The sequence below is a fragment of the Narcine bancroftii genome, unplaced genomic scaffold, assembly GCF_036971445.1.
Source record: "Narcine bancroftii isolate sNarBan1 unplaced genomic scaffold, sNarBan1.hap1 Scaffold_159, whole genome shotgun sequence".
Classification (NCBI taxonomy): Eukaryota; Metazoa; Chordata; class Chondrichthyes; order Torpediniformes; family Narcinidae; genus Narcine; species Narcine bancroftii.
Genome location: NW_027211894.1, coordinates 9304301 through 9327835, shown reverse-complemented (window position 1 = coordinate 9327835; position 23535 = coordinate 9304301).

Genomic DNA, 23535 nt, shown 5'->3' with positions numbered 1-23535 from the left:
ATCAGATGCGGGGAATCATAGCTGGCGAATCAGAGGCGGGGAATCAGAGGTGGGGAATCAGAGGCGGGGAAACAGAGGCAGGGAATCAGATATGGGGAATCAGAGGTGGGGAATCAGAAGTTGTGAATCAGAGATGACGAATCAGAGGCGGGGAATCAGAGGCCGGTAATCAGACGCGGGGAATCAGAGGCGGGGATTCTTGAGCTGGGGAATCAGAGGCGGGGAATCAGAGTTGGGGAATCAGAGGCGGGGAATCAGATATGGGGAATCAGAGGCGGGGAATCAGAGGCGGGGAAACAGAGGCGGGGAATCAGATATGGGGAATCAGAGGTGGGGAATCAGGGGCGGGGTATCAGTGGCAGGGAATCAGAGACGGGAAATCAGATGCCGGGAATCAGAGGCGGTGAATCAGGGGCGGGGAATCAGAGGCAGGGAATCGGATGTGCGGAATCAGAGATGGGGAATCAGAGGTGGGGAATCAGAGGCGGTGAATCAGACATGGGTAATCAGAGGCGGGGAATCAGAGTCGGGGAATCAGAGGCAGGGAATCAGATATGGGGAAACAGGGGCCGGGAATCAGAGGCGGGGAAACAGAGGCGGGGAATCAGATATGGGGAATCAGATGTGCGGAATCAGAGATGGGGAATCAGAGGCAGGGAATCAGAATCAGAAGCAGGGAATAAGACGCGGGGAATCAGAGGCGGGGAATCAGAGCTGGGGAATCAGAGATGGGGAATCAGAGGCGGGGAGTGAGATATGGGGAATCAGAGGCGGGGAATCACAGGCGGGGAAACAGAGGTGAGGAATCAGATATGGGGAATCAGAGGTGGCGAATCAAAGGCGGTGAATCAGAGATGGGGAATCAGAGGCGGGGAATCAGAGGCAGGGAATCAAACACGGGGAATCAGAGGCGGGGAATCAGAGCTGGGTTATCAGAGGCGGGGAATCAGAGTTGGGGAATCAGAGGCGGGGAATCAGAGCTGGGGAATCAGAGGTGGGGAATCAGTGTCGGGGAATCAGAGGAAGGGAATCGGATGTGCGGAATCAGAGATGGGGAATCAGAGGTGGGGAATCAGAGGCGGTGAATCTGATATGGGGAATCAGAGGCGGGGAATCAGAGTCAGGATATCAGACACGGGGATTCAGAGGCTGGGAATCAGACGGGGGGAATCAAAGGCGGGGAATCAGAGCTGGGGAATCAGAGGCAGGGAATCAGAGTTGGGGATTCAGAGGCGGGGAATCAGATATGGGGAAACAGAGGCGGGGAATCAGAGGCGGGCAAACAGAGGCGGGGAATTAGATATGGGGAATCAGAGGTGGGGAATCAGAGGTGGTGAATCAGAGATGGGGAATCACAGGCGGGGAATCAGAGGCAGGGAATAGAACGCGGGGAATCAGAGGCAGGGAATCAGAGCTGGGGAATCAGAGGCGGGGAATCATAGTTGGGAATCAGAGGCGGGGAATCAGATATGGGGAAACAGAGGCGGGGAATCAGAGGCAGGGAATCAAACACAGGGAATCAGAGGCGGGGAATCAGAGCTGGGGAATCAGAGGCGGGGAATCAGAGTCGGGGAATCAGAGGCGGGGAATCAGATATGGGGAAACAGGGGCCGGGAATCAGAGGTGGCGAATCAAAGGCGGTGAATCTGAGATGGCGAATCAGAGGCGTGGAATCAGAGGCAGGGAATCAAACACGGGGAATCAGAGGCGGGGAATCAGAGCTGGGTTATCAGAGGCGGGGAATCAGAGTTGGGGAATCAGAGGCGGGGAATCAGAGCTGGGGAATCAGAGGTGGGGAATCGGAGTCGGGGAATCAGAGGCAGGGAATCGGATGTGCGGAATCAGAGATGGGGAATCAGAGGTGGGGTATCAGAGGCGGTGAATCTGAGATGGGGAATCAGAGGCGGGGAATCAGAGGCAGGATATCAGACACGGGGATTCAGAGGCTGGGAATCAGACGGGGGGAATCAAAGGCGGGGAATAAGAGCTGGGGAATCAGAGGCAGGGAATCAGAGTTGGGGATTCAGAGGCGGGGAATCAGATATGGGGAAACAGAGGCGGGGAATCAGAGGCGGGCAAACAGAGGCAGGGAATTAGATATGGGGAATCAGAGGTGGGGAATCAGAGGTGGTGAATCAGAGATGGGGAATCAGAGGTGGGGAATCAGTGTCGGGGAATCAGAGGAAGGGAATCGGATGTGCGGAATCAGAGATGGGGAATCAGAGGTGGGGAATCAGAGGCGGTGAATCTGAGATGGGGAATCAGAGGCGGGGAATCAGAGTCAGGATATCAGACACGGGGATTCAGAGGCTGGGAATCAGACGGGGGGAATCAAAGGCGGGGAATCAGAGCTGGGGAATCAGAGGCGGTGAATCTGAGATGGGGAATCAGAGGCGGGGAATCAGAGTCAGGATATCAGACACGGGGATTCAGAGGCTGGGAATCAGACGGGGGGAATCAAAGGCGGGGAATCAGAGCTGGGGAATCAGAGGCAGGGAATCAGAGTTGGGGATTCAGAGGCGGGGAATCAGATATGGGGAAACAGAGGCGGGGAATCAGAGGCGGGCAAACAGAGGCGGGGAATTAGATATGGGGAATCAGAGGTGGGGAATCAGAGGTGGTGAATCAGAGATGGGGAATCACAGGCGGGGAATCAGAGGCAGGGAATAGAACGCGGGGAATCAGAGGCAGGGAATCAGAGCTGGGGAATCAGAGGCGGGGAATCATAGTTGGGAATCAGAGGCGGGGAATCAGATATGGGGAAACAGAGGCGGGGAATCAGAGGCAGGGAATCAAACACAGGGAATCAGAGGCGGGGAATCAGAGCTGGGGAATCAGAGGCGGGGAATCAGAGTCGGGGAATCAGAGGCGGGGAATCAGATATGGGGAAACAGGGGCCGGGAATCAGAGGTGGCGAATCAAAGGCGGTGAATCAGAGATGGGGAATCAGAGGCGGGGAATCAGAGGCAGGGAATCAAACACGGGGAATCAGAGGTGGGGAATCAGAGCTGGGTTATCAGAGGCGGGGAATCAGAGTTGGGGAATCAGAGGCGGGGAATCAGAGCTGGGGAATCAGAGGTGGGGAATCGGAGTCGGGGAATCAGAGGCAGGGAATCGGATGTGCGGAATCAGAGATGGGGAATCAAAGGTGGGGAATCAAAGGCGGTGAATCTGAGATGGGGAATCAGAGGCGGGGAATCAGAGGCAGGATATCAGACACGGGGATTCAGAGGCTGGGAATCAGACGGGGGGAATCAAAGGCGGGGAATCAGAGCTGGGGAATCAGAGGCAGGGAATCAGAGTTGGGGATTCAGAGGCGGGGAATCAGATATGGGGAAACAGAGGCGGGGAATCAGAGGCGGGTAAACAGAGGCGGGGAATTAGATATGGGGAATCAGAGGTGGGGAATCTGAGGTGGTGAATCAGAGATGGGGAATCACAGGCGGGGAATCAGAGGCAGGGAATAGAACGCGGGGAATCAGAGGCAGGGAATCAGAGCTGGGGAATCAGAGGCGGGGAATCATAGTTGGGAATCAGAGGCGGGGAATCAGATATGGGGAAACAGAGGCGGGGAATAAGAGGCAGGGAATCAAACACAGGGAATCAGAGGCGGGGAATCAGAGCTGGGGAATCAGAGGCGGGGAATCAGAGTCGGGGAATCAGAGGCGGGGAATCAGATATGGGGAAACAGGGGCCGGGAATCAGAGGCGGGGAAACAGAGGCGGGGAATCAGATATGGGGAATGAGAGATGGGGAATCAGAAGTTGTGAATCAGAGATGGGGAATCAGAGGCGGGGAATCAGAGGCCGGTAATCAGACGCGGGGAATCAGAGGCGGGGATTCTTGAGCTGGGGAATCAGAGGCGGGGAATCAGAGTTGGTGAATCAGAGGCGGGGAATCAGATATGGGGAATGAGAGGCGGGGAAACAGAGGTGGGCAATCAGATTTGGGGAATCAGAGGTGGGGAATCAGGGGCGGGGAATTAGAGGCAGGGAATCAAACACGGGGAATCAGAGCTGGGGAATCAGAGGCGGGGAATTAGAGTTGGGGAATCAGATGAGGGGAATCAGAGGCCGGGAAACAGAGGCGGGGAATCAGATATGGGGAATCAGAGGTGGGGAATCAGATGTTGGAAATCAGAGGCAGGGAACCAGAGGCGGGGAATCAGAGGCGGGGAATCAGAGGCAAGGAATCAGATGTGCGGAATCGGAGATGGGGAATCAGAGGCGGGGAAACAGAGGCGGGGAATCAGATATGGGGAATCAGAGGTGGGGAATCAGAGGTTGGGAATCAGAGGCAGGGAATCAGAGGCTTGGAATCAGATGCAGGGAATCAGACGCGGTGAATCAGATGCGGGGAATCATAGCTGGCGAATCAGAGGCGGGGAATCAGAGGTGGGGAATCAGAGGCGGGGAAACAGAGGCAGGGAATCAGATATGGGGAATCAGAGGTGGGGAATCAGAAGTTGTGAATCAGAGATGACGAATCAGAGGCGGGGAATCAGAGGCCGGGAATCGGATGTGCGGAATCAGAGATGGGGAATCAGAGGTGGGGAATCAGAGGCGGTGAATCTGAGATGGGGAATCAGAGGCGGGGAATCAGAGTCAGGATATCAGACACGGGGATTCAGAGGCTGGGAATCAGACGGGGGGAATCAAAGGCGGGGAATCAGAGCTGGGGAATCAGAGGCAGGGAATCAGAGTTGGGGATTCAGAGGCGGGGAATCAGATATGGGGAAACAGAGGCGGGGAATCAGAGGCGGGCAAACAGAGGCGGGGAATTAGATATGGGGAATCAGAGGTGGGGAATCAGAGGTGGTGAATCAGAGATGGGGAATCACAGGCGGGGAATCAGAGGCAGGGAATAGAACGCGGGGAATCAGAGGCAGGGAATCAGAGCTGGGGAATCAGAGGCGGGGAATCATAGTTGGGAATCAGAGGCGGGGAATCAGATATGGGGAAACAGAGGCGGGGAATCAGAGGCAGGGAATCAAACACAGGGAATCAGAGGCGGGGAATCAGAGCTGGGGAATCAGAGGCGGGGAATCAGAGTCGGGGAATCAGAGGCGGGGAATCAGATATGGGGAAACAGGGGCCGGGAATCAGAGGTGGCGAATCAAAGGCGGTGAATCAGAGATGGGGAATCAGAGGCGGGGAATCAGAGGCAGGGAATCAAACACGGGGAATCAGAGGCGGGGAATCAGAGCTGGGTTATCAGAGGCGGGGAATCAGAGTTGGGGAATCAGAGGCGGGGAATCAGAGCTGGGGAATCAGAGGTGGGGAATCGGAGTCGGGGAATCAGAGGCAGGGAATCGGATGTGCGGAATCAGAGATGGGGAATCAAAGGTGGGGAATCAAAGGCGGTGAATCTGAGATGGGGAATCAGAGGCGGGGAATCAGAGGCAGGATATCAGACACGGGGATTCAGAGGCTGGGAATCAGACGGGGGGAATCAAAGGCGGGGAATCAGAGCTGGGGAATCAGAGGCAGGGAATCAGAGTTGGGGATTCAGAGGCGGGGAATCAGATATGGGGAAACAGAGGCGGGGAATCAGAGGCGGGTAAACAGAGGCGGGGAATTAGATATGGGGAATCAGAGGTGGGGAATCAGAGGTGGTGAATCAGAGATGGGGAATCACAGGCGGGGAATCAGAGGCAGGGAATAGAACGCGGGGAATCAGAGGCAGGGAATCAGAGCTGGGGAATCAGAGGCGGGGAATCATAGTTGGGAATCAGAGGCGGGGAATCAGATATGGGGAAACAGAGGCGGGGAATAAGAGGCAGGGAATCAAACACAGGGAATCAGAGGCGGGGAATCAGAGCTGGGGAATCAGAGGCGGGGAATCAGAGTCGGGGAATCAGAGGCGGGGAATCAGATATGGGGAAACAGGGGCCGGGAATCAGAGGCGGGGAAACAGAGGCGGGGAATCAGATATGGGGAATGAGAGATGGGGAATCAGAAGTTGTGAATCAGAGATGGGGAATCAGAGGCGGGGAATCAGAGGCCGGTAATCAGACGCGGGGAATCAGAGGCGGGGATTCTTGAGCTGGGGAATCAGAGGCGGGGAATCAGAGTTGGTGAATCAGAGGCGGGGAATCAGATATGGGGAATGAGAGGCGGGGAAACAGAGGTGGGCAATCAGATTTGGGGAATCAGAGGTGGGGAATCAGGGGCGGGGAATTAGAGGCAGGGAATCAAACACGGGGAATCAGAGCTGGGGAATCAGAGGCGGGGAATTAGAGTTGGGGAATCAGATGAGGGGAATCAGAGGCCGGGAAACAGAGGCGGGGAATCAGATATGGGGAATCAGAGGTGGGGAATCAGATGTTGGAAATCAGAGGCAGGGAACCAGAGGCGGGGAATCAGAGGCGGGGAATCAGAGGCAAGGAATCAGATGTGCGGAATCGGAGATGGGGAATCAGAGGCGGGGAAACAGAGGCGGGGAATCAGATATGGGGAATCAGAGGTGGGGAATCAGAGGTTGGGAATCAGAGGCAGGGAATCAGAGGCTTGGAATCAGATGCAGGGAATCAGACGCGGTGAATCAGATGCGGGGAATCATAGCTGGCGAATCAGAGGCGGGGAATCAGAGGTGGGGAATCAGAGGCGGGGAAACAGAGGCAGGGAATCAGATATGGGGAATCAGAGGTGGGGAATCAGAAGTTGTGAATCAGAGATGACGAATCAGAGGCGGGGAATCAGAGGCCGGTAATCAGACGCGGGGAATCAGAGGCGGGGATTCTTGAGCTGGGGAATCAGAGGCGGGGAATCAGAGTTGGGGAATCAGAGGCGGGGAATCAGATATGGGGAATCAGAGGCGGGGAATCAGAGGCGGGGAAACAGAGGCGGGGAATCAGATATGGGGAATCAGAGGTGGGGAATCAGGGGCGGGGTATCAGTGGCAGGGAATCAGAGACGGGAAATCAGATGCCGGGAATCAGAGTCGGTGAATCAGGGGCGGGGAATCAGAGGCAGGGAATCGGATGTGCGGAATCAGAGATGGGGAATCAGAGGTGGGGAATCAGAGGCGGTGAATCAGACATGGGTAATCAGAGGCGGGGAATCAGAGTCGGGGAATCAGAGGCAGGGAATCAGATATGGGGAAACAGGGGCCGGGAATCAGAGGCGGGGAAACAGAGGCGGGGAATCAGATATGGGGAATCAGATGTGCGGAATCAGAGATGGGGAATCAGAGGCAGGGAATCAGAATCAGAAGCAGGGAATAAGACGCGGGGAATCAGAGGCGGGGAATCAGAGCTGGGGAATCAGAGATGGGGAATCAGAGGCGGGGAGTGAGATATGGGGAATCAGAGGCGGGGAATCACAGGCGGGGAAACAGAGGTGAGGAATCAGATATGGGGAATCAGAGGTGGCGAATCAAAGGCGGTGAATCAGAGATGGGGAATCAGAGGCGGGGAATCAGAGGCAGGGAATCAAACACGGGGAATCAGAGGCGGGGAATCAGAGCTGGGTTATCAGAGGCGGGGAATCAGAGTTGGGGAATCAGAGGCGGGGAATCAGAGCTGGGGAATCAGAGGTGGGGAATCAGTGTCGGGGAATCAGAGGAAGGGAATCGGATGTGCGGAATCAGAGATGGGGAATCAGAGGTGGGGAATCAGAGGCGGTGAATCTGATATGGGGAATCAGAGGCGGGGAATCAGAGTCAGGATATCAGACACGGGGATTCAGAGGCTGGGAATCAGACGGGGGGAATCAAAGGCGGGGAATCAGAGCTGGGGAATCAGAGGCAGGGAATCAGAGTTGGGGATTCAGAGGCGGGGAATCAGATATGGGGAAACAGAGGCGGGGAATCAGAGGCGGGCAAACAGAGGCGGGGAATTAGATATGGGGAATCAGAGGTGGGGAATCAGAGGTGGTGAATCAGAGATGGGGAATCACAGGCGGGGAATCAGAGGCAGGGAATAGAACGCGGGGAATCAGAGGCAGGGAATCAGAGCTGGGGAATCAGAGGCGGGGAATCATAGTTGGGAATCAGAGGCGGGTAATCAGATATGGGGAAACAGAGGCGGGGAATCAGAGGCAGGGAATCAAACACAGGGAATCAGAGGCGGGGAATCAGAGCTGGGGAATCAGAGGCGGGGAATCAGAGTCGGGGAATCAGAGGCGGGGAATCAGATATGGGGAAACAGGGGCCGGGAATCAGAGGTGGCGAATCAAAGGCGGTGAATCTGAGATGGCGAATCAGAGGTGTGGAATCAGAGGCAGGGAATCAAACACGGGGAATCAGAGGCGGGGAATCAGAGCTGGGTTATCAGAGGCGGGGAATCAGAGTTGGGGAATCAGAGGCGGGGAATCAGAGCTGGGGAATCAGAGGTGGGGAATCGGAGTCGGGGAATCAGAGGCAGGGAATCGGATGTGCGGAATCAGAGATGGGGAATCAGAGGTGGGGTATCAGAGGCGGTGAATCTGAGATGGGGAATCAGAGGCGGGGAATCAGAGGCAGGATATCAGACACGGGGATTCAGAGGCTGGGAATCAGACGGGGGGAATCAAAGGCGGGGAATCAGAGCTGGGGAATCAGAGGCAGGGAATCAGAGTTGGGGATTCAGAGGCGGGGAATCAGATATGGGGAAACAGAGGCGGGGAATCAGAGGCGGGCAAACAGAGGCAGGGAATTAGATATGGGGAATCAGAGGTGGGGAATCAGAGGTGGTGAATCAGAGATGGGGAATCAGAGGTGGGGAATCAGTGTCGGGGAATCAGAGGAAGGGAATCGGATGTGCGGAATCAGAGATGGGGAATCAGAGGTGGGGAATCAGAGGCGGTGAATCTGAGATGGGGAATCAGAGGCGGGGAATCAGAGTCAGGATATCAGACACGGGGATTCAGAGGCTGGGAATCAGACGGGGGAAATCAAAGGCGGGGAATCAGAGCTGGGGAATCAGAGGCGGTGAATCTGAGATGGGGAATCAGAGGCGGGGAATCAGAGTCAGGATATCAGACACGGGGATTCAGAGGCTGGGAATCAGACGGGGGGAATCAAAGGCGGGGAATCAGAGCTGGGGAATCAGAGGCAGGGAATCAGAGTTGGGGATTCAGAGGCGGGGAATCAGATATGGGGAAACAGAGGCGGGGAATCAGAGGCGGGCAAACAGAGGCGGGGAATTAGATATGGGGAATCAGAGGTGGGGAATCAGAGGTGGTGAATCAGAGATGGGGAATCACAGGCGGGGAATCAGAGGCAGGGAATAGAACGCGGGGAATCAGAGGCAGGGAATCAGAGCTGGGGAATCAGAGGCGGGGAATCATAGTTGGGAATCAGAGGCGGGGAATCAGATATGGGGAAACAGAGGCGGGGAATCAGAGGCAGGGAATCAAACACAGGGAATCAGAGGCGGGGAATCAGAGCTGGGGAATCAGAGGCGGGGAATCAGAGTCGGGGAATCAGAGGCGGGGAATCAGATATGGGGAAACAGGGGCCGGGAATCAGAGGTGGCGAATCAAAGGCGGTGAATCAGAGATGGGGAATCAGAGGCGGGGAATCAGAGGCAGGGAATCAAACACGGGGAATCAGAGGCGGGGAATCAGAGCTGGGTTATCAGAGGCGGGGAATCAGAGTTGGGGAATCAGAGGCGGGGAATCAGAGCTGGGGAATCAGAGGTGGGGAATCGGAGTCGGGGAATCAGAGGCAGGGAATCGGATGTGCGGAATCAGAGATGGGGAATCAAAGGTGGGGAATCAAAGGCGGTGAATCTGAGATGGGGAATCAGAGGCGGGGAATCAGAGGCAGGATATCAGACACGGGGATTCAGAGGCTGGGAATCAGACGGGGGGAATCAAAGGCGGGGAATCAGAGCTGGGGAATCAGAGGAAGGGAATCAGAGTTGGGGATTCAGAGGCGGGGAATCAGATATGGGGAAACAGAGGCGGGGAATCAGAGGCGGGTAAACAGAGGCGGGGAATTAGATATGGGGAATCAGAGGTGGGGAATCAGAGGTGGTGAATCAGAGATGGGGAATCACAGGCGGGGAATCAGAGGCAGGGAATAGAACGCGGGGAATCAGAGGCAGGGAATCAGAGCTGGGGAATCAGAGGCGGGGAATCATAGTTGGGAATCAGAGGCGGGGAATCAGATATGGGGAAACAGAGGCGGGGAATAAGAGGCAGGGAATCAAACACAGGGAATCAGAGGCGGGGAATCAGAGCTGGGGAATCAGAGGCGGGGAATCAGAGTCGGGGAATCAGAGGCGGGGAATCAGATATGGGGAAACAGGGGCCGGGAATCAGAGGCGGGGAAACAGAGGCGGGGAATCAGATATGGGGAATGAGAGATGGGGAATCAGAAGTTGTGAATCAGAGATGGGGAATCAGAGGCGGGGAATCAGAGGCCGGTAATCAGACGCGGGGAATCAGAGGCGGGGATTCTTGAGCTGGGGAATCAGAGGCGGGGAATCAGAGTTGGTGAATCAGAGGCGGGGAATCAGATATGGGGAATGAGAGGCGGGGAAACAGAGGTGGGCAATCAGATTTGGGGAATCAGAGGTGGGGAATCAGGGGCGGGGAATTAGAGGCAGGGAATCAAACACGGGGAATCAGAGCTGGGGAATCAGAGGCGGGGAATTAGAGTTGGGGAATCAGATGAGGGGAATCAGAGGCCGGGAAACAGAGGCGGGGAATCAGATATGGGGAATCAGAGGTGGGGAATCAGATGTTGGAAATCAGAGGCAGGGAACCAGAGGCGGGGAATCAGAGGCGGGGAATCAGAGGCAAGGAATCAGATGTGCGGAATCGGAGATGGGGAATCAGAGGCGGGGAAACAGAGGCGGGGAATCAGATATGGGGAATCAGAGGTGGGGAATCAGAGGTTGGGAATCAGAGGCAGGGAATCAGAGGCTTGGAATCAGATGCAGGGAATCAGACGCGGTGAATCAGATGCGGGGAATCATAGCTGGCGAATCAGAGGCGGGGAATCAGAGGTGGGGAATCAGAGGCGGGGAAACAGAGGCAGGGAATCAGATATGGGGAATCAGAGGTGGGGAATCAGAAGTTGTGAATCAGAGATGACGAATCAGAGGCGGGGAATCAGAGGCCGGTAATCAGACGCGGGGAATCAGAGGCGGGGATTCTTGAGCTGGGGAATCAGAGGCGGGGAATCAGAGTTGGGGAATCAGAGGCGGGGAATCAGATATGGGGAATCAGAGGCGGGGAATCAGAGGCGGGGAAACAGAGGCGGGGAATCAGATATGGGGAATCAGAGGTGGGGAATCAGGGGCGGGGTATCAGTGGCAGGGAATCAGAGACGGGAAATCAGATGCCGGGAATCAGAGGCGGTGAATCAGGGGCGGGGAATCAGAGGCAGGGAATCGGATGTGCGGAATCAGAGATGGGGAATCAGAGGTGGGGAATCAGAGGCGGTGAATCAGACATGGGTAATCAGAGGCGGGGAATCAGAGTCGGGGAATCAGAGGCAGGGAATCAGATATGGGGAAACAGGGGCCGGGAATCAGAGGCGGGGAAACAGAGGCGGGGAATCAGATATGGGGAATCAGATGTGCGGAATCAGAGATGGGGAATCAGAGGCAGGGAATCAGAATCAGAAGCAGGGAATAAGACGCGGGGAATCAGAGGCGGGGAATCAGAGCTGGGGAATCAGAGATGGGGAATCAGAGGCGGGGAGTGAGATATGGGGAATCAGAGGCGGGGAATCACAGGCGGGGAAACAGAGGTGAGGAATCAGATATGGGGAATCAGAGGTGGCGAATCAAAGGCGGTGAATCAGAGATGGGGAATCAGAGGCGGGGAATCAGAGGCAGGGAATCAAACACGGGGAATCAGAGGCGGGGAATCAGAGCTGGGTTATCAGAGGCGGGGAATCAGAGTTGGGGAATCAGAGGCGGGGAATCAGAGCTGGGGAATCAGAGGTGGGGAATCAGTGTCGGGGAATCAGAGGAAGGGAATCGGATGTGCGGAATCAGAGATGGGGAATCAGAGGTGGGGAATCAGAGGCGGTGAATCTGATATGGGGAATCAGAGGCGGGGAATCAGAGTCAGGATATCAGACACGGGGATTCAGAGGCTGGGAATCAGACGGGGGGAATCAAAGGCGGGGAATCAGAGCTGGGGAATCAGAGGCAGGGAATCAGAGTTGGGGATTCAGAGGCGGGGAATCAGATATGGGGAAACAGAGGCGGGGAATCAGAGGTGGGCAAACAGAGGCGGGGAATTAGATATGGGGAATCAGAGGTGGGGAATCAGAGGTGGTGAATCAGAGATGGGGAATCACAGGCGGGGAATCAGAGGCAGGGAATAGAACGCGGGGAATCAGAGGCAGGGAATCAGAGCTGGGGAATCAGAGGCGGGGAATCATAGTTGGGAATCAGAGGCGGGGAATCAGATATGGGGAAACAGAGGCGGGGAATCAGAGGCAGGGAATCAAACACAGGGAATCAGAGGCGGGGAATCAGAGCTGGGGAATCAGAGGCGGGGAATCAGAGTCGGGGAATCAGAGGCGGGGAATCAGATATGGGGAAACAGGGGCCGGGAATCAGAGGTGGCGAATCAAAGGCGGTGAATCTGAGATGGCGAATCAGAGGCGTGGAATCAGAGGCAGGGAATCAAACACGGGGAATCAGAGGCGGGGAATCAGAGCTGGGTTATCAGAGGCGGGGAATCAGAGTTGGGGAATCAGAGGCGGGGAATCAGAGCTGGGGAATCAGAGGTGGGGAATCGGAGTCGGGGAATAAGAGGCAGGGAATCGGATGTGCGGAATCAGAGATGGGGAATCAGAGGTGGGGTATCAGAGGCGGTGAATCTGAGATGGGGAATCAGAGGCGGGGAATCAGAGGCAGGATATCAGACACGGGGATTCAGAGGCTGGGAATCAGACGGGGGGAATCAAAGGCGGGGAATCAGAGCAGGGGAATCAGAGGCAGGGAATCAGAGTTGGGGATTCAGAGGCGGGGAATCAGATATGGGGAAACAGAGGCGGGGAATCAGAGGCGGGCAAACAGAGGCAGGGAATTAGATATGGGGAATCAGAGGTGGGGAATCAGAGGTGGTGAATCAGAGATGGGGAATCAGAGGTGGGGAATCAGTGTCGGGGAATCAGAGGAAGGGAATCGGATGTGCGGAATCAGAGATGGGGAATCAGAGGTGGGGAATCAGAGGCGGTGAATCTGAGATGGGGAATCAGAGGCGGGGAATCAGAGTCAGGATATCAGACACGGGGATTCAGAGGCTGGGAATCAGACGGGGGGAATCAAAGGCGGGGAATCAGAGCTGGGGAATCAGAGGCAGGGAATCAGAGTTGGGGATTCAGAGGCGGGGAATCAGATATGGGGAAACAGAGGCGGGGAATCAGAGGCGGGCAAACAGAGGCGGGGAATTAGATATGGGGAATCAGAGGTGGGGAATCAGAGGTGGTGAATCAGAGATGGGGAATCACAGGCGGGGAATCAGAGGCAGGGAATAGAACGCGGGGAATCAGAGGCAGGGAATCAGAGCTGGGGAATCAGAGGCGGGGAATCATAGTTGGGAATCAGAGGCGGGGAATCAGATATGGGGAAACAGAGGCGGGGAATCAGAGGCAGGGAATCAAACACAGGGAATCAGAGGCGGGGAATCAGAGCTGAGGAATCAGAGGCGGGGAATCAGAGTCGGGGAATCAGAGGCGGGGAATCAGATATGGGGAAACAGGGGCCGGGAATCAGAGGTGGCGAATCAAAGGCGGTGAATCTGAGATGGGGAATCAGAGGCGGGGAATCAGAGGCAGGGAATCAAACACGGGGAATCAGAGGCGGGGAATCAGAGCTGGGTTATCAGAGGCGGGGAATCAGAGTTGGGGAATCAGAGGCGGGGAATCAGAGCTGGGGAATCAGAGGTGGGGAATCGGAGTCGGGGAATCAGAGGCAGGGAATCGGATGTGCGGAATCAGAGATGGGGAATCAGAGGTGGGGTATCAGAGGCGGTGAATCTGAGATGGGGAATCAGAGGCGGGGAATCAGAGGCAGGATATCAGACACGGGGAATCAGAGGCTGGGAATCAGACGGGGGGAATCAAAGGCGGGGAATCAGAGCTGGGGAATCAGAGGCAGGGAATCAGAGTTGGGGATTCAGAGGCGGGGAATCAGATATGGGGAAACAGAGGCGGGGAATCAGAGGCGGGCAAACAGAGGCAGGGAATTAGATATGGGGAATCAGAGGTGGGGAATCAGAGGTGGTGAATCAGAGATGGGGAATCACAGGCGGGGAATCAGAGGCAGGGAATAGAACGCGGGGAATCAGAGGCAGGGAATCAGAGCTGGGGAATCAGAGGCGGGGAATCATAGTTGGGAATCAGAGGCGGGGAATCAGATATGGGGAAACAGAGGCGGGGAATAAGAGGCAGGGAATCAAACACAGGGAATCAGAGGCGGGGAATCAGAGCTGGGGAATCAGAGGTGGGGAATCAGAGTCGGGGAATCAGAGGCGGGGAATCAGATATGGGGAAACAGGGGCCGGGAATCAGAGGCGGGGAAACAGAGGCGGGGAATCAGATATGGGGAATGAGAGGTGGGGAATCAGAAGTTGTGAATCAGAGATGGGGAATCAGAGGCGGGGAATCAGAGGCCGGTAATCAGACGAGGGGAATCAGAGGCGGGGATTCTTGAGCTGGGGAATCAGAGGCGGGGAATCAGAGTTGGTGAATCAGAGGCGGGGAATCAGATATGGGGAATCAGAGGCGGGGAAACAGAGGAGGGCAATCAGATTTGGGGAATCAGAGGTGGGGAATCAGGGGCGGGGAATTAGAGGCAGGGAATCAAACACGGGGAATCAGAGCTGGGGAATCAGAGGCGGGGAATTAGAGTTGGGGAATCAGAGGAGGGGAATCAGAGGCCGGGAAACAGAGGCGGGGAATCAGATATGGGGAATCAGAGGTGGGGAATCAGATGTTGGAAATCAGAGGCAGGGAACCAGAGGCGGGGAATCAGAGGCGGGGAATCAGAGGCAAGGAATCAGATGTGCGGAATCGGAGATGGGGAATCAGAGGCGGGGAAACAGAGGCGGGGAATCAGATATGGGGAATCAGAGGTGGGGAATCAGAGGTTGGGAATCAGAGGCAGGGAATCAGAGGCTTGGAATCAGATGCAGGGAATCAGACGCGGTGAATCAGATGCGGGGAATCATAGCTGGCGAATCAGAGGCGGGGAATCAGAGGTGGGGAATCAGAGGCGGGGAAACAGAGGCAGGGAATCAGATATGGGGAATCAGAGGTGGGGAATCAGAAGTTGTGAATCAGAGATGGCGAATCAGAGGCGGGGAATCAGAGGCCGGTAATCAGACGCGGGGAATCAGAGGCGGGGATTCTTGAGCTGGGGAATCAGAGGCGGGGAATCAGAGTTGGGGAATCAGAGGCGGGGAATCAGATATGGGGAATCAGAGGCGGGGAATCAGAGGCGGGGAAACAGAGGCGGGGAATCAGATATGGGGAATCAGAGGTGGGGAATCAGGGGCGGGGTATCAGTGGCAGGGAATCAGAGACGGGAAATCAGAGGCCGGGAATCAGAGGCGGTGAATCAGGGGCGGGGAATCAGAGGCAGGGAATCGGATGTGCGGAATCAGAGATGGGGAATCAGAGGTGGGAAATCAGAGGCGGTGAATCAGACATGGGTAATCAGAGGCGGGGAATCAGAGGCAGGAAATCAGACACGGGGAATCAGAGGCGGGGAATCAGAGCTGGGGAATTTGATGCAGGGAATCAGAGTTGGGGCTTCAGAGGAGGGGAATCAGATATGGGGAAACAGAGGTGGGGAATCAGAGGCGGGCAAATAGAGGCGGGGAATCAGATATGGGGAAACAGTGGCGGGGAATCAGAGGCGGTGAATCAGACATGGGTAATCAGAGGCGGGGAATCAGAGCTGGGGAATCAGAGGTGGGGAATCAGAGTTGGGGAATCAGAGGCGGGGACTTAGATATGGGGAAACAGGGGCGGGGAATCAGAGGCGGGGAAACAGAGGCAGGGAATCAGATATGGGGAATCAGAGGTGGGGAATCAGAGGCAGGGAATCAGAATCAGAAGCAGGGAATAAGACGCGGGAAATCAGAGGCGGGGAATCAGAGCTGGGGAATCAGAGGCAGTGAATCAGAGGCGGGGAATCAGAGGCAGGGAATCGGATGTGCGGAATCAGAGATGGGGAATCAGAGGTGGGGAATCAGAGGCGGTGAATCTGAGATGGGGAATCAGAGGCGGGGAATCAGAGGCAGGATATAAGACACGGGGATTCAGAGGCTGGGAATCAGACGGGGGGAATCAAAGGCGGGGAATCAGAGCTGGGGAATCAGAGGCAGGGAATCAGAGTTGGGGATTCAGAGGTGGGGAATCAGATATGGGGAAATAGAGGCGGGGAATCAGAGGCGGGCAAGCAGAGGCGGGGAATTAGATATGGGGAATCAGATGTGGGGAATCAGAGGTGGTGAATCAGAGATGGGGAATCACAGGCGGGGAATCAGAGGCAGGGAATAGAACGCGGGGAATCAGAGGCAGGGAATCAGAGCTGGGGAATCAGAGGCGGGGAATCAGGGGCGGGGAATCAGAGGCAGGGAATCGGATGTGCGGAATCAGAGATGGGGAATCAGAGGTGGGGAATCAGAGGCGGTGAATCAGACATGGGTAATCAGAGGCGGGGAATCAGAGTCGGGGAATCAGAGGCGGGGAATCAGATATGGGGAAACAGGGGCCGGCAATCAGAGGCGGGGAAACAGAGGCGGGGAATCAGATATGGGGAATCAGAGGTGTGGAATCAGAGGTTGGGAATCAGAGGCAGGGAATCAGAGGCGGGGAAACAGAGGCGGGGAATCAGATATGGGGAATCAGAGGTGGCGAATCAAAGGCGGTGAAACAGAGATGGGGAATCAGGGCAGGGAATCAGAAGTAGGGAATCAAACACGGGGAATCAGAGCTGGGGAGTCAGAGGCGGGGAATTAGAGTTGGGGAATCAGAGGAGGGGAATCAGAGGCCGGGAAACAGAGGAGGGGAATCAGATATGGGGAATCAGAGGTGGGGAATCAGATGTTGGGAATCAGAGGCAGTGAATCAGAGGCGGGGAATCAGAGGCGGGGAATCAGAGGCAGGGAATCAGATGTGCGGAATCGGAGATGGGGAATCAGAGGCAGGGAATCAGAGGCGGGGAATCAGAGGCGGGGAATCAGAGGCCGGGAATCTGATGTGGGGAAACAGAGGCGGGGAATCAGAGGCGGGGAAACAGAGGCGGGGAATCAGATATGGGGAATCAGAGGTGGGGAATCAGAGGTTGGGAATCAGAGGCAGGGAATCAGAGGCTTGGAATCAGATGCAGGGAATCAGATGCGGGGAATCAGAGGCGGGGAATCAGAGCTGGGGAATCAGAGGTGGGGAATCAGAGTTGGGGAATCAGAGGCGGGGACTTAGATATTGGGAAACAGAGGCGGGGAATCAGAGTCGGGGAAACAGAGGCGGGGAATCAGATATGGGGAATCAGATGTGGGGAATCAGAGGCAGAGAATCAGATGTGCGGAATCAGAGATGGGGAATCAGCGGCAGGGAATCAGAATCAGAAGCAGGGAATCAGAGGCCGGGAATCAGAGGCCGGAATCAGATGCCGGGAATAAGAGGCCGGGAATAAGATGCCGGGAATCAGATGTGGGGATTCAGAGTCCGGGAATCAGAGATGGGGATTCAGAGGCGGGGAATGAGATATGGGGAATCAGAGGCGGGGAATCAGAGGCGGGGAAACAGAGGCGGGGAATCAGATATGGGGAATCAGAGGTGGCGAATCAAAGGCGGTGAATCAGAGATGGGGAATCAGAGGCCTGGAATCAATGGCAGGGAATCAAACACGGGGAATCAGAGGCGGGGAATCAGAGCTGGGGAATCAGAGGCGGGGAATCAGAGTTGGGGAATCAGAGGCGGGGAATCAGAGGCAGGGAATCAATATGGGAAATCAGAGGTGGGGAATCAGAGGTTGGGAATCAGAGCTGGGGAATCAGAGGCGGGGAATCAGAATTGGGGATAAAGAGATGGGGAATCAGAGATGGGGAATCAGAGGCGGGGAATCAGACACGGGGAATCAGAGGTGGTGAATCAGAGATGTGGAATCAGAGGCGGGGAATCAGAGGCAGGGAATCAGACGCGTGGAATCAGAGGCGGGGAATCATAGCTGGCGAATCAGAGGCGGGGAATCAGAGGTGGGGAATCAGAGGCGGGGAATCAGATATTGGGAATCAGAGGTGGGGAATCAGAGGCGGGGAAACAGAGGCGGGGAATCAGATATGGGGAATGAGAGGTGGGGAATCAGAAGTTGTGAATCAGAGATGGGGAATCAGAGGCGGGGAATCAGAGGCCGGTAATCAGACGCGGGGAATCAGAGGCGGGGATTCTTGAGCTGGGGAATCAGAGGCGGGGAATCAGAGTTGGGGAATCAGAGGCGGGGAATCAGATATGGGGAATCAGAGGCGGGGAATCAGAGGCGGGGAAACAGAGGCGGGCAATCAGATTTGGGGAATCAGAGGTGGGGAATCAGGGGCGGGGTATCAGTGGCAGGGAATCAGAGGCGGGAAGTCAGAGGCCGGGAATCAGAGGCGGTGAATCAGGGGCGGGGAATCAGAGGCAGGGAATCGGATGTGCGGAATCAGAGATGGGGAATCACAGGTGGGGAATTAGAGGCGGTGAATCAGACATGGGTAATCAGAGGCAGGGAATCAGAGGCAGGAAATCAGACACGGGGATTCAGAGGCGGGGAATCAGATATGGGGAAACAGAGGTGGGGAATCAGAGGCTTGCAAATAGAGGCGGGGAATCAGATATGGGGAAACAGTGGCGGGGAATCAGAGGCGGAGAATCAGAGGCGGTGAATCAGGCATGGGTAATCAGAGGCGGGGAATCAGAGCTGGGGAATCAGAGGTGGGGAATCAGAGTTGGGGAATCAGAGGCGGGGACTTAGATATGGGGAAACAGAGGCGGGGAATCAGATATGGGGAATCAGAGGTGGGGAATCAGAGGCAGGGAATCAGATGTGCGGAATCAGAGATGGGGAATCAGAGTCAGGGAATCAGAATCAGAAGCAGGGAATAAGACGCGGGGGCTCAGAGGCGGGGAATCAGAGCTGGGGAATCAGAGTCAGTGAATCAGAGGCGGGGAATCAGAGGCAGGAAATCGGATGTGCGGAATCAGAGATGGGGAATCAGAGGTGGGGAAGCAGAGGCGGTGAATCAGGCATGGGTAATCAGAGGCGGGGAATCAGAGGCAGGAAATCAGACACGGGGAATCAGAGGCGGGGAATCAGAGCTGTGAAATTAGAGGCAGGGAATCAGAGTTGGGGATTCAGAGGCGGGGAATCAGATATGGGGAAACAGAGGCGGGGAATCAGAGGCGGGCAAATAGAGGCGGGGAATCAGATATGGGGAAACAGAGGCGGGGAATCAGATGCGGGGAAACAGAGGCGGGGAATCAGATATGGGGAATCAGAGGTGGGGAATCAGAGGTTGGGAATCAGAGGCAGGGAATCAGAGGCTGGGAATCAGATGCAGGGAATCAGATGCGGGGAATCAGAGGCGGGGAATCAGAGCTGGGGAATCACATGTGGGGAATCAAAGTTGGGGAATCAGAGGCGGGGACTTAGATATGGGGAAACAGAGGCGGGGAATCAGAGGCGGGGAAACAGAGGCGGGGAATCAGATATGGGGAATCAGATGTGGGGAATCAGAGGCAGGGAATTAGATGTGCGGAATCAGAAATTGGGAATCAGAGGCAGGGAATCAGAATCAGAAGCAGGGAATCAGAGGCCGGGAATCAGAGGCCGGAATCAGATGCCGGGAATAAGAGGCCGGGAATCAGAGATGGGGAATCAGAGGCGGGGAGTGAGATATGGGGAATCAGAGGCGGGGAATCACAGGCAGGGAAACAGAGGTGAGGAATCAGATATGGGGAATCAGAGGTGGCGAATCAAAGGCGGTGAATCAGAGATGGGGAATCAGAGGCGGGGAATCAGAGGCAGGGAATCAAACACGGGGAATCAGAGGCGGGGAATCAGAGCTGGGTTATCAGAGGCGGGGAATCAGAGTTGGGGAATCAGAGGCGGGGAATCAGAGCTGGGGAATCAGAGGTGGGGAATCAGAGTCGGGGAATCAGAGGCAGGGAATCGGATGTGCGGAATCAGAGATGGGGAATCAGAGGTGGGGAATCAGAGGCGGTGAATCTGAGATGGGGAATCAGAGGCGGGGAATCAGAGGCAGGATATCAGACACGGGGATTCAGAGGCTGGGAATCAGACGGGGGGAATCAAAGGCGGGGAATCAGAGCTGGGGAATCAGAGGCAGGGAATCAGAGTTGGGGATTCAGAGGCGGGGAATCAGATATGGGGAAACAGAGGCGGGGAATCAGAGGCGGGCAAACAGCGGCGGGGAATTAGATATGGGGAATCAGAGGTGGGGAATCAGAGGTGGTGAATCAGAGATGGAGAATCACAGGCGGGGAATCAGAGGCAGGGAATAGAACGCGGGGAATCAGAGGCAGGGAATCAGAGCTGGGGAATCAGAGGCGGGGAATCATAGTTGGGAATCAGAGGCGGGGAATCAGATATGGGGAAACAGAGGCGGGGAATCAGAGGCAGGGAATCAAACACAGGGAATCAGAGGCGGGGAATCAGAGCTGGGGAATCAGAGGCGGGGAATCAGAGTCGGGGAATCAGAGGCGTGGAATCAGATATGGGGAAACAGGGGCCGGGAATCAGAGGCGGGGAAACAGAGGCGGGGAATCAGATATGGGGAATCAGAGGTGTGGAATCAGAGGTTGGGAATCAGAGGCGGGGAATCAGAGGCGGGGAAACAGAGGCGGGGAATCAGATATGGGGAATCAGAGGAGGCGAATCAAAGGCGGTGAAACAGAGATGGGGAATCAGGGCAGGGAATCAGAGGCAGGGAATCAAACACGGGGAATCAGAGCTGGGGAATCAGAGGCGGGGAATTAGAGTTGGGGAATCAGAGGAGGGGAATCAGAGGCCGGGAAACAGAGGCGGGGAATCAGATATGGGGAATCAGAGGTGGGGAATCAGATGTTGGGAATCAGAGGCAGGGAATCAGAGGCGGGGAATCAGAGGCGGGGAATCAGAGGCAGGGAATCAGATGTGCGGAATCGGAGATGGGGAATCAGAGGCAGGGAATCAGATGTGCGGAATCAGAGATGGGGAATCAGAGGCAGGGAATCAGAATCAGAAGCGGGGAATCAGAGGCCGGGAAACAGAGGCCGGGAATCAGATGCTGGGAATAAGAGGCCGGGAATCAGAGGTGGGGAATCAGAGTCCGGGAATCAGAGATGGGGATTCAGAGGCGGGGAATGAGATATGGAGAATCAGAGGCGGGGAATCAGAGGCGTGGAAACAGAGGTGGGGAATCAGATATGGGGAATCAGAGATGGCGAATCAAAGGCGGTGAATCAGAGATGGGGAATCAGAGGCGGGGAATCAGAGGCAGGGAATCAAACACAGGGAATGAGAGGCGGGGAATCAGAGCTGGGGAATCAGATGCGGGGAATCAGAGTTGGGGAATCAGAGGCGGGGAATCAGATATGGGGAAACAGGGGCCGGGAATCAGAGGCGGGGAAACAGAGGCTGGGAATCAGGAATGGGGAATCAGAGGTGTGGAATCAGAGGTTGGGAATCGGAGGCAGGGAATCAGAGGCGGGGAAACAGAGGCGGGGAATCAGATATGGGGAATGGAGGTGGCGAATCAAAGGCGGTGAAACAGAGATGGGGAATCAGGGCAGGGAATCAGAGGCAGGGAATCAAACACGGGGAATCAGAGCTGGGGAATCAGAGGCGGGGAATTAGAGTTGGGGAATCAGAGGAGGGGAATCAGAGGCCGGGAAACAGAGGCGGGGAATCAGATATGGGGAATCAGAGGTGGGGAATCAGATGTTGGGAATCAGAGGCAGGGAAACAGAGGCGGGGAATCAGAGGCGGGGAATCAGAGGCAGGGAATCAGATGTGCGGAATCGGAGATGGGGAATCAGAGGCGGGGACTTAGATATGGGGAAACAGAGGCGGGGAATCAGAGGCGGGGAAACAGAGGCGGGGAATCAGATATGGGGAATCAGATGTGGGGAATCAGAGGCAGGGAATTAGATGTGCGGAATCAGAAATTGGGAATCAGAGGCAGGGAATCAGAATCAGAAGCAGGGAATCAGAGGCCGGGAATCAGAGGCCGGAATCAGATGCCGGGAATAAGAGGCCGGGAATCAGAGATGGGGAATCAGAGGCGGGGAGTGAGATATGGGGAATCAGAGGCGGGGAATCACAGGCGGGGAAACAGAGGTGAGGAATCAGATATGGGGAATCAGAGGTGGCGAATCAAAGGCGGTGAATCAGAGATGGGGAATCAGAGGCGGGGAATCAGAGGCAGGGAATCAAACACGGGGAATCAGAGGCGGGGAATCAGAGCTGGGTTATCAGAGGCGGGGAATCAGAGTTGGGGAATCAGAGGCGGGGAATCAGAGCTGGGGAATCAGAGGTGGGGAATCAGAGTCGGGGAATCAGAGGCAGGGAATCGGATGTGCGGAATCAGAGATGGGGAATCAGAGGTGGGGAATCAGAGGCGGTGAATCTGAGATGGGGAATCAGAGGCGGGGAATCAGAGGCAGGATATCAGACACGGGGATTCAGAGGCTGGGAATCAGTCGGGGGGAATCAAAGGCGGGGAATCAGAGCTGGGGAATCAGAGGCAGGGAATCAGAGTTGGGGATTCAGAGGCGGGGAATCAGATATGGGGAAACAGAGGCGGGGAATCAGAGGCGGGCAAACAGAGGCGGGGAATTAGATATGGGGAATCAGAGGTGGGGAATCAGAGGTGGTGAATCAGAGATGGGGAATCACAGGCGGGGAATCAGAGGCAGGGAATAGAACGCGGGGAATCAGAGGCAGGGAATCAGAGCTGGGGAATCAGAGGCGGGGAATCATAGTTGGGAATCAGAGGCGGGGAATCAGATATGGGGAAACAGAGGCGGGGAATCAGAGGCAGGGAATCAAACACAGGGAATCAGAGGCGGGGAATCAGAGCTGGGGAATCAGAGGCCGGGAATCAGAGTCGGGGAATCAGAGGCGGGGAATCAGATATGGGGAAACAGGGGCCGGGAATCAGAGGCGGGGAAACAGAGGCGGGGAATCAGATATGGGGAATCAGAGGTGTGGAATCAGAGGTTGGGAATCAGAGGCGGGGAATCAGAGGCGGGGAAACAGAGGCGGGGAATCAGATATGGGGAATCAGAGGTGGCGAATCAAAGGCGGTGAAACAGAGATGGGGAATCAGGGCAGGGAATCAGAGGCAGGGAATCAAACACGGGGAATCAGAGCTGGGGAATCAGAGGCGGGGAATTAGAGTTGGGGAATCAGAGGAGGGGAATCAGAGGCCGGGAAACAGAGGCGGGGAATCAGATATGGGGAATCAGAGGTGGGGAATCAGATGTTGGGAATCAGAGGCAGGGAATCAGAGGCGGGGAATCAGAGGCGGGGAATCAGAGGCAGGGAATCAGATGTGCGGAATCGGAGATGGGGAATCAGAGGCAGGGAAT